Source organism: Bufo gargarizans, chromosome 4 (genome assembly GCF_014858855.1).
Source record: "Bufo gargarizans isolate SCDJY-AF-19 chromosome 4, ASM1485885v1, whole genome shotgun sequence".
Lineage (NCBI taxonomy): Eukaryota > Metazoa > Chordata > Amphibia > Anura > Bufonidae > Bufo > Bufo gargarizans.
In genome coordinates this window covers 167,620,362-167,633,784 of record NC_058083.1, presented here as the reverse complement: position 1 = coordinate 167,633,784, position 13,423 = coordinate 167,620,362, and positions in this window count along the sequence as shown.

Here is a 13,423-nt window from a genome sequence, read left to right as displayed (position 1 = left end):
ACATAGAGCGCGCAGCCACCCGCTGCGACTTCCTGACCCCGGGTATAACGGAGTCAGACGTGGCTCTTGACACCCTCGTGACACAAAGAGGTGAATTTTCTCGATCTTATTATCTTTATAGAGGATAGGCAGCTTAAAACAAAGACCTTTTTTAAAAAAACGGATGTGAATGGTTTTATCGATCTGACCAGTTGCCACTATGGCCCTTGGCTTAATAACATCCCGAAGGGTCAGATCGGGAGAATTCACTGCAACTGCACTGATGCTGCAACGTTCTAAGAACAGAGCTTACTGATCCAGGATCGTTTCCTGGAGAAGAGATACCATAAAGAGGACCTAGTGAAGAACGATCCGATTATAGGTGCAGAAATCCCCAGTCATCCCGTTTTTATTTTCAAAAAGGCACCGAATTTAAAAAATCGATTGGATCACAGTGCGATTAAAAATAAAGAAGAACGAAAAGAAAAAAAACATTTTCCACCAGAAAAACTCTAAAGGGCTTGCATTCACTGGATTAGAGGTGGTGAAAAATGACTGGCGGGTAGGAGATGCGATTAAGAAGATAAATCGGCGGGAGCTAGATCTATGAGCTAGATACTATCCAGCCACAGGGACTTAATGTCGAATTGGATTTAAAATCATGCCTGGTGGAATAAAGTAGCTGATTTCAAACAAGCAAAAGATTGATCGTTAGCCAATGAGGTGAGGGAGGTGTATAACTGAAAGAAGGCACGACGATTGAGACCAATCAAAACAGGGAGGTGTGTACTAGGGGAGTGTTCTGAATTTCTCATAGGAGGATAGAGAGTGAGTAATCAAGAGTGGATTTATGAATGAATAAACTTGAAACTAAATGGAAAGGGAGAAAATTATACCTAGGATGCGATTGCAGATGCTAAAGGAAAAAGTTTTAAAGGAAGTTTTAGTGGTTATAAGGATTTTATAGTTTTAACTTTATGATTCATATATTGGGGAGGGTATATAACATGTGGGAGGAAGAGTATGGTGACGCCCCTGACAAAGCTTGGAGCGAAACCCGGGTTGGGCAGATTTGAAAAAGACAGCTTTGACTGCTTTGTTTTACCATATGTTTGTGAGTATAATAAATACTTTTTTATATAACCACTTGCTAGCGGTGCTTCACTATTAGAGGAATCCTTGTTTTAGTGGTGGTGAAGAGACGTGGATAAAGGAGAGCTGTGGAGCTATACTATGTGCCTCTATATCAAGCTGCGCTTGTGAGTATATACACACAAGGAATTTCCTGGTGACCTGCAGTGCTTCACTATATGCAGATTTTCTGTTATCCCACAGGTGCCTTAGTATACTGATAGTGGGGACCTGATTTACTTGCCTGTGTCAGAAATCTTGGATGCCTCAAGATTGAAGAGGTTTGACCTCCTGAATAGGGAACATGCAGTCCCTCAAAAACTCATGATATAAAAGAAGAGGATTTTATGATAAGTACTAAAAATTCACTTCTCTAGTTCATCTTATTGGGGGACCCAGAAGACTGTTAGATGTATGATGCCAGCAATAACTTGCAAGCAGCTCGGGAAGCAAATGTGTGCGCTGGAAAACATTTGGAAGGTGTAAAGAGAAGACCAGATAGCAAGCAGTCTTGCACACCTGCAGAGCAGGGGTCCAATAGTGCACTGCCCAAAAGGCATCCACAGCACTTGTAGAATGTGTTGTAACTCAGATGTTCCTTTGACTTTTATGTGATATGACTCACCAGGAGACAAGTGGATCCACTGACAGAACCTTTTGGAAGACAAAGGAGACCAACAGGGAAGATACCGTAGATCTGAATGGCTCTACATAAATTCAGATGATATATAGAGGGTGCTCTGGGATAGGAGTGAGAGAAACAAAAAACAACAATATTCTGAAACCAGGGCCTATATAAGATGCCACAGTCAGGCCATACAATGAAATCACTTAGCACAGGACCAGCCCCAACAGGCAAGGAAAAATGTGGGGTAGGCAGACCAGGAAAATAAATCTGTAGATACAAGACAAAAGAGTAAGGGCCCAGTTAACAAAGTGAAGCAGCCCTGGGAGGAAAAAAGCCACCACCCCAGTACAGAAGGCCTGATAATAGGAGCAGAATGTATTATTGGTGGGTGTAACAGTGATACCATTTACACTGGTCACCTTCCACACTAGGGGACAGAAGGAATACAATATTGTCTGTCTCCAACTTAGAAGGGAAATGAGAAAAAAATAACAAACTCAAATAATACATGCAGAATGCAAGTGCATGGAGGTACTAAGTGAAAACTGTCTCAGTGTCTGCAGGTGGTGTACAGCCTGTATAAGACGAGCTAAAACTTAGCTTAGCATCTACTTCTTAGTGGCAGCAGCTTATACTCACGGTTTTCTGCATTCCTCAATGAAATGAAATAAATAGATCTTAAGCCACCTGAACAAATTGAACAACCCAAAATCTCTGGGAGGGAAAGGGTGTGAGCCTTTGGAAAGTCTTCGATTTTAGCTACTAACCATGCCAAGCAATGTGTTATTGGGTAGAATGACCCTTCCTTCTTGTGTCTAATGTTCAGTAACACAAATCTCTGAGCATTGCCACCACACGTTGCACAGAGCTATTTCATTCTGGACATCACTGGTGGTCCAATATTACAGACTTCAGTAATGTGGTCTTGTTACATGTACAGTATCTACCACATACCAGAATATACAGTACATTTGACTGGACAGGCTCTGTTACTTTATATAGAAATTTCCACTAATGGCTTATTGATTCTACTCCAGGATTTTAGGGTGGCAATTGCAATAATTTGCAGGAAACATTTCCTTCTTTTAGTGGGCAGAATAGAACTGAGTGCTATGCTATTCTACCAAATACAAAAATAGAAACCAGAGGTTCTAATATTTCTACCACTAATGACAAAAAGACAAGTTCAAAAACAGCAGCCCTTATTACCTGTATTGCTCTCCATACATTAAAGGTGTTGGCTGCTCTAGCTATGAAGTTCCTAATGTGCTGGAACCTGTATGTATGATTAAATTAAATAGCAGACCCCTCACAAGTCTGCTTGATTGTTTAGTTATCTCTTCATTGGGCAGGATCTGTAGTCTCAGCAACTGCACACTGCATTTCTGATTCTAACATTTCAAATGCCTTCATGCTTTGCATTCCTCCCTATAAACATATCACAGTACACACTCCTGGCAGTCAGGCACATAGTGCATAATGGTACACTGTACAAATCGAATAAGTCTAGCATTCCAGCCATGTCCCCAAATCTACAGTACTTCTTCTAAGACCTGTCCTAAGTAAGGGCCCAGGGTTAAAGTTCCTAACTCTTGAAGACCAGATGACAAACCCCGAGTTGATCCCTTTTCACCCTCCGCACTTGTTGCTTTACAAGGGCCTACTAGAGCCATAGCTACTTTAAGATTGGGCTTCAGTAATTAGGTTCATATAGGTTACACTGGGGTGGGTCTCTGCACTGATAGGAGCAGCACATGCTTTCTTCCAGAAATCATGCTTTCTTCCAGAAGCATACCGAGAGCTCTACGTTCATATGGAATTCTTCCATCTTTTTTTAATGCGTGAACATACAAATTCTTTTACACGGATACATTTTAGGCTGTGTTCACATCATGTTTTTGTCGTGAGGCAAGTAGGCAGGGCCAGGGGTGAGGGTGGAGCGCAGTGGTCACTATCCTTCCCCCTGTGTGTGTGTGGACGTGACCGTTACAGATTAACAGGCCCAATAACCACTGTATCATGAATCCTCTTATGACCCTGACTGACCATGTCTCTAACCTGACACAGATGGTGCAGGAGCTAGGAGAGAAACTCTGTTCTTTTGAGTTAGGGCAAGGTTCTTCCACTCCTCAGTCCTCCAGTCCACATTTTGAGCCCCAGATCAAGCTCCCAGAACCCTTTTTTGGAGACCGGAAGAGTTTGCAACTCTCCTTTAAGGAGAGTTGCAAACTCTACTTCTGTTTGCACCCCGTGTCCTCCAGTCCCGAGAGCCAACGCGTGGGGATTATCATTTCTCTACTACAGGGTGATCCCCAGGACTGGGCATTCTCGTTACCTCCTGGGGCCAGTTGTCTAACTTCCGTGGAGGTTTTTTTCAGGCCCTGGGTACCCTCTATGACGAACCAGACAGGGCCCTGGTAGCCGAGATGGCTCTTAGGGCACTGGTTCAGGGCCATCTCCCTGCGGAGGAGTATTGCACCCAATTCAGACGGTGGTGTGTCCCCTCAGGATGGAATGAACCAGCCCATAAGAGTCAGTTTAGGTCTGGTCTGTCTGATAATTTAAAAGATCTATTAATCAGTTATCAAATTCCAGAGACCTTAGAGGAGATGATGACCCTAGTTGTCCGACGAGTTAGAGAGAGACGTCAAGAACGACAGTTCTGATCTCAGATGGTGGTCCAGCCAGAGGCCTTTTCCAGGGACAACTCTGAGGTCTCCACCGAGGAACCCATGCAGGTTGGCATGACCCGGGGTAATCTTCATCGCAGACGCGGAGAGTGCTTTTACTGTGTTGGATCAACAAGTGTCCTAAGAGGGTCCTCTCTGACAAGTCTCCTAAGGCAAGACAACCTAAAGACCAGGTACACCCATGATTTTTCTAAATGTAAGCTTTTGGTACCCATAACAATTTCTCTGGGGGTTAATAAGTGGCCGGGTAAGGCCTTTATTGATTCCGGTTCAGCGGCCAGCTTTATTGACTTTAAATATGCTAGTAAATTGGGTATTGCAATGTTTGCTTTACCTACACCTATCCATGTCATGGCTATTGATGCTACTCCCCTGATTGGTGGTACGGTGAGGTAATGTACCTCTGAAATTTCTCTAACCGTGGGTGGGTGCCACTCTGAGAGATGTTCTCTTTTAGTCCTGGAGAACCTACCTGTTGAGGTGGTACTAGGGTTGCCTTGTCTCTGTTTATATAACCCCACAATAGATTGGTCCAAAGGAGAGTTGGTGAAATGGGGACCTAAGTGTGACTCATGCTTGTCCGTGGTCCAGGCTGGGGTTTCAGTAAGGTCTAATACATTACCCTCAGTTATTAAGGAATATTCTGATGTATTCTCATCCCCTACTCCAGAGGTTCTACCCCCCCCCCCATAGACCTTATGATTGCGCCATAGAGCTAATAGTGGGTGCCAAATTTCCTAAAGGGCGAATTTATAATCTTTCTAAGCCCGAACGCAAGGCTATGGAAGATTATATTAAGGAAAGCCTTGCTAAAGGTCATATTAGACCTTCAGTCTCTCCTATGGGAGCAGGGTTTTTCTTTGTTAAGAAGGATGGCGGTCTTAGGCCTTGTATTGATTACCGGAGATTAAATAAAATCACTGTCCAAAATAGATACTCTCTCCCATTGATTCCGGATTTATTTAACCAGGTTCTGGGGGCAACCTGGTTTTCCAAGATTGACCTGAAAGGGGCATACAATCTAATCCGAATCAAGGAGGGAGATGAATAGAAGACAGCGTTCAATACTCCGATAGGACACTTTGAATATCAGGTGATGCCTTTTGGACTTAGCAATGCCCCAGCTGTGTTCCAAAACTTAATGAACGATATTCTTAGGGAGTTCTTAGGTAAATTTATTATTGTCTATCTTGACGACATTTTGATATTCTCTCCTGATTTCGAATCTCATGTGTCTCATGTCAAACAAGTATTAGAGGTGTTGAGGGAGAACCAGCTATCCGCTAAGCAAGAGAAATGTGTCTTTGGTGTACAGGAGATACTGTTTCTAGGGCATGTTCTGACTCCTCACGCCTTTAAGATAGATCCTGGTAAGGTTTTGGCAATTAAGAAATGGGTAAGGACTTCATCCTGAAAGGCCTTACAACGGTTTTTGGGTTTCACTAATTACTATCGGAAATTTATCATGAATTTTTCTGTAATTGCTAAATCATTGACCGACCTTACTAAGAAAGGGGCGGATTTGGAGAATTGGTCTACCAAGGCCATTTCTTCATTTGAAACATTAAAAAAGGCATTTAGTAGCGCTCCCATTCTGATCCAGCCTGATCAGGAGAGACCCTTTATTGTGGAGGTGGATGCGTCCGCGCAGGAGCAGTCCCTTCACAAGGTCCTGCTAGCCTCACTAACCTGAGACCGTGTGCCTTCTTCTCCAGGAAATTCTCTCCCACGGAGAGAAACTACGACATAGTGAATAGGGAGCTGCTGGCTATTAAATGGGCATTTGAGGAGTGGAGGCATTTTTTGGAGGGGGCAAGGCATCGGGTAACTGTTGTCACTGACCATAAAAACCTAATGTTTCTCGAGTCTGCTAAGAGGTTGAATCCCAGACAACCCCGATGGGCTCTGTTTTTTACCCGTTTTGATTTCTCCATTACGTTCAGGCCGGGAAGTAAAAATGTAAAGGCAGACGCATTATTTCGGAGCTTCCATGCTTTTCAACCCACTGAGGCACCACCTGAATCCATCCTACCAGCAAACATCTTCTTAGCGGCTCTAACCCAGGATATCTTGGCTCGCATTAAAGCTGAACAACATCTGGCACCGGCATCCACCCCAACAGATAAGTTATTTGTTCCCATACAATTTTGTCTCCAGCTGTTGGGGGAGTGTCACGATTCTGCCTTTTGTGGACATCCGGGTTTTGAGGGCACTAAGGATCTGGTTTCTAGATCTCATTGGTGGCCCACTCTGACCAGGGATGTCAAGTCCTACGTGTCAGCCTGTGAGGTTTGTGCCAGGTCTAAGACACCTAGGACTCGCCCTGCTGGTAACCTACGACCCCTACCCATTCCCAGTAGACCCTGGTCCCATATCTCGATGGACTTTATAACTGACCTACCGCTGGCGGAGGGTAAGACTGTGGTTTGGGTAGTGGTTGATAGGTTTAGCTAGATGGTTCATTTCATTCCTCTGTCTAAACTTCGGAATGCAAAATCTCTGGCGTCTATTTTTGTGAGAGAGATTGTTCGTTTACATGGCATCCCGGAAAATATTGTTTCTTACTGGGGTTTGCAGTTTGTGTCCAAATTCTGGAGGGCCTTCTGTCAAAGATGTAAAATTTCATTGTCTTTTTCTTCCGCCTACCATCCTGAGAGTAATGGGCAGACTGAACGCCTTAATCAGTCTGTGGAACAATTCTTGAGGTTGTATGTTGCTGATGACCAGCAATTATGGGTCAAATTCCTTCCGTTGGCTGAATTTGCTTTGAATAACCGTGTCAATTCTTCTGCTGGGGTCTCCCCTTTCTTTTGTAACCATGGTTTTCATCCTTGTTTTCATTCTGGGCGTCCGTCTCCTCCTCTAACCCTGAAGCGGATAAACTCTCCTCCGAACTGTGCACAGTTTGGGCCCGGGTTCAATTGAACCTAGAAAAGGCTCAAAGTTCTCAAAAACTCAAGGCCGATAGGAGACGTTCAAGGGGGGTGAACTTTCAGGTTGGGGATAAAGTATGGTTGTCCTCCAAGAATCTATCTCTCAAGGTAGCTTCTAGAAAATTTGCTCCTCGTTTTATTGGACCGTATAAGATCATGGAGGTGATTAATCCGGTATTGTTTAAGTTAGGGCTGCCCGAGTCATTCCACATTCATAATGTATTTCATAAATCTCTACTTAAAAAGTATTTTGAACCTGTTGTACCTTTGAAAGCCTCGCCTCCGCCGCTTCTTGTTAGCGATGCTGTCGAGTATGTGGTGTCTAAGATAGTGGATGTCAGGAGAGTGCGTAATTCCTTACAGTACCTGATTCACTAGAAGGGGTATGGACCCGAAGAGAGATCCTGGGTACCCGCCAGGGAGGTTCATGCTTCTAGACTTGTTCGAAAATTTCATTTAGAACACCCTGAAAGGCCATCGCCTGAAGTCTTGGGTCCGGTGGCCCCTCGTAAAAGGGGGGGGTACTGTCACAGGGCACCAAAGGCCCACTCGGTCTCCCATCAGCCGCAGACCTGCTGCTTAGCTTCGGGAGCGAGGATCTGTGTTTGGCCTCATTCCCAGGGCGGCTTTGCTAGCTGGGAGGCTCCCTGTTTCTAGGTCTGCCTTGAGCGCCGAGCTGATCACTTGGTGCTCGACTTGTCTGTCGGTCATGTGACGCTGGCCAAGTCACATGACCCTCAGACCCCACTATAAATACAGGCAGCCTGCTGGCCACAGGTTGCCTGTTAATTCTAGGTTCCTGGCTATTTGTTGGACTACTGAATACTCACCTGATCCTGTTCCCTGACGATCCTTTGCCTGCTCCTCCTGTACTGCGCATCCGTCCTGGTATTGTGACCTCGGCTCCCACATGACTACTCTTTGCGGACTCCTCTGGTACTTCTCTACTCTCCTGGTATTTGACCCTGGCTTCTCCTGACCATTCTTTGCTTAACCCTTTGTACTGCGTAGCTCTCTTGGTTCTGACTCAGTCCGTTATCGTTCCGTATTTTGTCTTGTCTGTCTTCCCTGCACATATCCTAAGTAAAGGACTGTCGTCCAGTTGTCCTGTCATCAGGACTCGTGAGGCAAGTAGGCAGGGCCAGGGGTGAGGGTGGAGCGCAGTGGTCACTATCCTTCCCCCTGTGTGTGTGGACGTGACCGTTACAAAAAGCATACCAAAGTGTTGTACACTTCTTTATTTTATCCATCCTGAGTCCAGCAAAGAATACGTATATGTTAAACTAATGTATATTTTTCAATGGAACCCTGTGGTGACAGATGCCACTATATAGCCTCCACCTGAGGCACCTATTTAATGCATATGTCATGTATATACGTTAAATGGATATACACTCAACTAAAGAATTATTAGAAACACCATACTAATACGGTGTTGGACCCCCTTTTGCCTTCAGAACTGCCTTAATTCTATGTGGCATTGATTCAACAAGGTGCTGACAGCATTCTTTAGAAATGTTGGCCCATATTGATAGGATAGCATCTTGCAGTTGATGGAGATTTGAGGGATGCACATCCAGGGCACGAAGCTCCCGTTACACCACATCCCAAAGATGCTCTATTGGGTTGAGATCTGGTGACTGTGGGGGCCATTTTAGTACAGTGAACTCATTGTCATGTTCAAGAAACCAATTTGAAATGATTCGAGCTTTGTGACATGGTGCATTATCCTGCTGGAAGTAGCCATCAGAGGATGGGTACATGGTGGTCATGAAGGGATGGACATGGTCAGAAACAATGCTCAGGTAGCCCGTGGCATTTAAACGATGGCCAATTGGCATTAAGGGGCCTAAAGTGTGCCCAGAAAACATCCCCCACACCATTACACCACCACGAGCCTGCACAGTGGTAACAAGGCATGATGAATACATGTTCTCATTCTGTTTACGCCAAATTCGGACTCCACCATTTGAATGTCTCAACAGAAATCGAGACTCATCAGACCAGGCAACATTTTTCCAGTCTTCAACAGTCCAATTTTGGTGAGCTTGTGCAAATTGTAGCCTCTTTTTCCTATTTGTAGTGGAGATGAGTGGTACCCGGTGGGGTCTTCTGCTGTTGTAGCCCATCCGCCTCAAGGTTGTGCGTGTTGTGGCTTCACAAATGTTTGCTGCATACCTCGGTTGTAACGAGTGGTTATTTCATTCAACGTTGCTCTTCTATCAGCTTGAATCAGTCGGTCCATTCTCCTCTGACCTCTAGCATCAACAAGGCATTTTCGCCCACAGGACTGCCCCATACTGGATGTTTTTCCCTTTTCACACTATTCTTTGTAAACCCTAGAAATGGTTGTGCGTGAAAATCCCAGTAACTGAGCAGATTGTGAAATACTCAGACTGGCCCGTCTGGCACCAACAACCATGCCACGCTCAAAATTGCTTAAATCACCTTTCTTTCCCATTATGACATTCAGTTTGGAGTTCAGGAGATTGTCTTGACCAGGACCACAACCCTACATGCATTGAAGCAACTGCCATGTGATTGGTTGACTAGATAATCGCATTAATGAAAAATAGAACAGGTGTTCCTAATAATTCTTTAGGTGAGTGTATATATATATTTTTTGTTTTGTTACAGTAGAACTCCGTGGTGATATATGCCACTGCATGGCATTGTCTGAGTCCACTTAATGTGGGACAAAAATGTGCTGTGAAGACAGCCTGAAGGTGCTAAGTCCATACAACCTCCTCCCTCTGACCCGATGTTTCGAAGGATTCCGTCTCCTTGGGGCTGGGCACTCTGAACACAGCCGGTGACTGCTCTAATGTAGACTATTGGTATTTCACTCACATGCTATGGTTGCTTTATTTTATAAGAACATACAGGTATCTATAGGCATACCATAAATGTCCAATAGCTGTGGATCTTACCTCTGGTAACCGCATCTATCTCCAGAATAGTACTCCCCAACCCTATCCATCCTGGATACGGTGGCCAGAACTGTTGGAGATTATGGAAAGTCAGGCAGACTGCGTTTTGCTATGTCTGTATCCTTGTTTATTTTATATTGGGGTTATATAAGTCTGATACAGGAATTACCCTTTAAAGGGATTCTGTCACAGTCCAGCCTGTGACTGGGAATAGAAGATCGAGGAGACTGGCTGACCGTGATTGACAACCCCTTTGGTTTCACTTTTCTGTTGCTTGGAATGACCACACCTCTTGTCTCAGGTGTAGATTAAGTGGTCATTCCTTCTCCTCTATTTAGTCTGGCCTCACCCATCATGCATTGCGGTTGATAGCTCCTTGTTTGTGGAAGTCCTGGTGTTGGTTCTCTCTGAGTTCCTGCTCCTCCGCATACTTCTGGAAGTTTAGTTTATCTTCTTTGTTGTTTTCCCCTACCTGCTGATATTAGGCCTGAGGGGGTCTCCTATTCCTTCATCTGGGAAGGAATAGGCCATCTGTGTCCTGACACTATCTTCATGGCCCTGTTAGGGTGAGATTGGTCTTAGGTTCCTGCGTATGAACACTCCTACCATCAAGGTCTGTTCATACTGATAGCAGTCAGGGCTCAGCGTAGGGGCTCACTAGGTGTGACCATTTCCCTTTCCCTAGGTTTCAGGCCTAATACCTTTTCCCTTCCCTTCTGTGTTCAGTGTGGAGTGTATTTACCATAATTAATTTTGCATCTGCCTAGTGTACCCTGAACACTGCATATTTTTGTCCTGTATACCAGTTTTTCACGTCAACACTTTCTTTCCCCTGTTCTCAACATTGCTGCATCCTGGCAGGATGTTTACATGCCGAACTTCCTGTCTTCATCAGCCTTTCTAATCAAACCCAGCATGCTTTCTTCTGTAATGTTTCTCTGGCCTTGGTCACACTGTTCTCTAAAGAGTAGCCATGCCCTTAGCACTCCCTCTCCATGTTAATTAGGCAGAGCAAGCTCTGTGAAACATTAACCCCTTAGTGACCAGCATGTTTTGGGTCTTACTGACCAAGCATTTATCTTCCTTTTTTCATTGTCGCCTTCCAAGATATATAACTTTATTTTTCTGTCTATATAACTGCATGAGGGATTGTTTTTTATGGGACAAGTTATAGTTTTTAATGGTGTAATTTTGGGGTACACATAACTTTCTAATTAACTTTTATTAACTCTTTCTGGGAGGGAGATGGGAAAAAACAGCAATAATGCCACTGAGTTTTTAAGTTATAAATTTAACAACGTTCGTTCTTTGGTATAAATAACATAATAGCTTTATTCTCTGGGACACAGTGATAACAAATGCATATTTTTTTTATGTTTTACTACTTGTGTGCAATAAAACCCCTGTTTTTTAAAAGGAAGATAATCTTTTTGCATCGCCACTTCCCAAGACCCATAACTTTTTTTTTTTCTTTCTATGGAGTTGTGTGAGGGCTTGATTTCTGCGGGACGACTTGTAGTTTTGATTTGTATCATTTTGAGGTAAATTATGCTTTTTGATCACTTGTTATTCAACTTTTTTCTAACTACTGAAAATAAATTAGTTACGGATGCGACGATACCAAACATGTGGGGGAGATTTTTTTTTTACAATTTTTTTTCATTCCTGCTAAAAAACACTCAAGGCTGGCTTGGGGCCTATACCAGGGCCTAGTAAGACTTTACACACATCGGCACCCTGCAATTGTATTTGCAGGGTGCCGATGGGAGACAGAGGAAGTCCACTCCCTCTGTCACCGCTTACATGTGGGGGGAGCAGGGTACTTTGGGCATAAATCTGAATTGTTTGGGGCACAGATAAAAAATAAATTATTATAAAAGAGGAGAACACTTTAATGCAGCTATGTATGTATATCAACATCTGACACTATCGAAGTTCACAAATTTGACTTTTAAGGTCAGATTCACATCTGTGGCGCTTTCTCTGTGGCGCTTTCCCGTTCCAATATAGAAAAAGCTAATTGTTAAAAAAAACAGACGCTTTAGATCCGGTATATGCCAGATACCAAAGTTGCCCAACAGATTCCACTAACTATAATGGGTTCATCAGGTGTCTGCAATTCTGTCAGACAAAATACCACTGTCCACTGTAGATAACTTCAAACACCGGAATATCCCTTTAAGGCTACATTTACGCGACCGTATTAATGAGTCTGCATTCGTTCCGCAATTTTGCAGAACAAGTGCGGACCCATTCATTTCTATGGGGCCGCAAAAGATTGGGACAGCACACCGTGTGCTGTCCACATCCGTTGCTCCGTGCCGCCACCATTCATAGAAAATAGAACATGTTCTGCCAATAAGGTGTGTGTGCCCTAATCCACACCAACCAATGGCTGGTCACCTTGGGGCACTTAAGCTCAGTGCCTGAGCAAAAGGTTCTGATCTGCTAGTATCCTGCCTAGGTGTGCTGTTTTATGTTTGCCTGCCCATGTAACTATTTCTGCCTGTTTTCTGGACTTGACTTTTCACTGCCTGACCTCCGTACTGACCCAGAGATGCTGCCCTGATGTCAGACCGTTTATCAGATTACATGAACTCTGCCTGCTGTGAATTCGGTCTATCCCTGACTATGGTTTTGCTCGATCCCTTGGTGCTCTGGACCGGTATGTCTTCACCCCTGTGGGTCAGCTGTCAACCAGAGAATACTCCAAGTAGTAGTGGCCTGGTGGTTCCTCTGTAGCAAAGCCTAAACCTGTACACGGGTTAAAGGATGAAAACCAGGGGACCGCAATGATAACGGCCTTAGGAGTAATCACAAGTTAAATCTGTTCCGTTGCCAGATTAGTCCCACAGCCAACATTATTGGTGGCCTACAATTTTTCAAGATATCTGGGATTATGTAGCCTCTTGCACCACCTATGCACAGAACAAGACTTTGAGACAAAAACCTGAAGACTTTGCTTCCTCTGCTAGTCCCTGATGCCCCACAGAAGCGCATAGCTATTTATTTTTATAACTGGCCTTCCTCTGGATGCCTTGTTATCTGGAGAGTGGCTGGCCTGATTTTGTAAAATGGTTAATTTGCACCTCCGTCTGGTCTTCCTTCTGTTGGTCTTTTCACCGACTCATT